Source organism: Amblyomma mixtum, chromosome 1 (genome assembly GCF_055824585.1).
Source record: "Amblyomma mixtum isolate Tamu chromosome 1, ASM5582458v1, whole genome shotgun sequence".
In the NCBI taxonomy this organism is placed as follows: domain Eukaryota; kingdom Metazoa; phylum Arthropoda; class Arachnida; order Ixodida; family Ixodidae; genus Amblyomma; species Amblyomma mixtum.
This window is the reverse complement of record NC_143012.1, coordinates 185823043-185825484: the sequence shown is the minus strand read 5'-3', so window position 1 is coordinate 185825484 and position 2442 is coordinate 185823043. Positions and strand designations below refer to the sequence as shown.

The following is a 2442-nucleotide window of genomic DNA, read 5'->3' as shown; positions in this document are numbered from 1 at the left end:
GTATCTCCGATGTTGATGGCCCTTACGGGCCGCTTCATCTGCTTTTTCATTAGCCAGAATGCCACAGTGAGCAGGTACCCACTGAAATGTTATGCAGTGGCCTGCGGCAATAGCTAAATAATGTATATACCCGATGTCGAGGGAAACTGGCTGGTGATTCGTTTTCTTCAGCAGGTTGGCCAGGATCTGCAGAGATGCTTTTGAATCTGTGAAGATAACCCAACGGCCGGCGGTTCGGCGCAGGATGTAAGAAACAGCTTCCTTAATGCCGTGAAGCTCAGCTGTCGTAGAGGATGTCCTCCGCTGCAGCCGGTAAGAAAGGGCATGGTTTGTTGCAGGCACATAAAGGCCACAAGAAGAGGTTTCTTTAGTAGTTGAACCATCGGTGAAGATATGGGTGTGCTGCGTATATTCCTCCGTTAAGTAGGCGAAATGCAGCACACGCCACGTGAAAAAACTGGTCATGACTTACAGGTCATTAGCCCTCGTTTTGCACAACCAAACTTATCGAGAAACATCATAACTGCTCAGAGCTTGCCACGAATCATGATGTGGACCAAATACTTTGGTTCCTGGTACGGAAGACTGAATGATACCGCAGTTCGGGAAGACACAACCAAGCAGTGCAACGTCACCTGCTTCGTCACCAATGACCGGCGTCTACTTGGTTCTAGCGCAGCAGTCGTATTTCATGTACGCGACATGAACACCGCGGATTTTTCGTCCAAGCGTTTCATGTCTCAAAAGTGGGTGTTCTACATAATGGAGCCCCCACCAAACACCGTATTTTCAGATTTCACTTCCATAAAGAATATCTTCAACTGGACCATGACATTCAGGACCGACTGCGACGTGTACGTACCTTACGGCAGGATTGTTCGTCGGAGTACTCCAGAGATATCCGCAAAAAACCTTCACGCCCTCTGGAAGTCCAAACAAAAATCTGCGGTCTGGATGGTAAGCAACTGCTGGACTGATGGTAGAAGGGAAGCGTTCGTCGGAGAATTAAGTCGGCACCTACAAGTTGATGTGTACGGCATTTGCGGTACAAACAAGTGTCCCAAGTCTAGGGGTGACGCTTGTTATGAGGACTTTGAGCGTAATTACTTTTACATGCTTTCCTTCGAGAATTCTATATGCGTTGATTACGCAACAGAAAAATTTTTCGAAGCGCTGAAGTATAATATTATACCTATTGTGTTCGGTGACGCAAATTACAGCGCGATTGCGCCCCCGAACTCATACATCGACGCTCTCGCGTTCCAATCGCCAAAGCAGCTTGCGGAGCATTTGATGGCCCTGTCAAAAAATTATACAGCATATACTGCCTATTTAACATGGAAGCAGCATCGCAAGGTGGTGCTCTAGGACGAAGGCTTTTGCGAGCTTTGTAACGAGATGCATAATGCCGAAAAATTTCAGACAGTTTCTTCGCACGGTGATATAGGAGCTTGGTGGCTAGGCGGAGGTCGTTGCCGAAGTTGGAGCCAGTAGGGTCAACCTCTGCTTAAAACAAGCGTTTAGCGCTGCTTCTCAGGACGCTGTTTTAAACTGGTCCTGCCAATATTTCAGCGGAGGAGAAATTCTAGAGGCCCGTGTACTGTGCGATGTCAGTGCACGTTAAAGAACCCCGGGTGGTCGAAATTTCCGGAGCCCTCCACTACGGCGTCTCTTATAGCCTTAGTCGCTTTGGGACGTTAAACCCCATAAACCAAACCAATATTTCAGCGCTACACAGCGAAACTAACGCGCATTTGACTAAGATGGAGATCTACTTCATAAAGATTGAAGGAGGCACTTACGAAAACTTATGTGCGGTAATGCGAAAGCATTTTTGCTTGCATATTGGCGCCATCTGCTAGACAGGCGTTGTACATTTTGAGGGGGCTTTCAGTGGATGTCGCACGACGGCGTTACGACACGCCAAGCAAGAAGTAACTTTACCGGAAACCTACGTTTGCACTCGGTACATTGCGGCATTTGTAATTTATATGCTCCTAATCACTCATGGACGCTTCTCTGACAAGTCTGCATTCACCAGGCGCTCCTTTATTCAGTTTCAAACGCCGAACCGTCGTGACTCAGGCATTTGATAGCTCAGCGGGTTTGATTTCCATGCAATAAAGAAAAAAAGGCGCCGATAATTGTTTTGTGTGGTTTCGTGATGCAGTGTTTTTCTGGGACATACTACTGCGGATAATCAAAAAGGACTTGAGATCTCGCCTTACAGTATAAAGTTCTTGCCTGTCCTGAAAGTTGGCGGGTTTCCGCGCGATCTGTTAAAGCTGATTGGTCTCTTCAGCCTGTGGAAAGCCGCATGATGAGTCGAGACGCAGAACCCCCTCGTTGATCTAAGTCTCTGTTCAGTGAACAGTGTGCCTCTGTGCGAGGGGTTTACGCTGTGCTTGATTTTCTTTTTTTCTTGATTGACAGTTCATGCTT

At 47.3% G+C, this 2442-nt stretch overlaps 1 pseudogene; it reads left to right on the top strand.

Annotated features, from left to right (window-relative positions):
* Positions 1-432: 432 nt before the first annotated feature.
* LOC149370206 (lewis-type alpha-(1,3)-fucosyltransferase-like) lies at positions 433-1494 on the top strand (annotated as a pseudogene).
* The last annotated feature ends 948 nt before the right edge of the window (positions 1495-2442 follow it).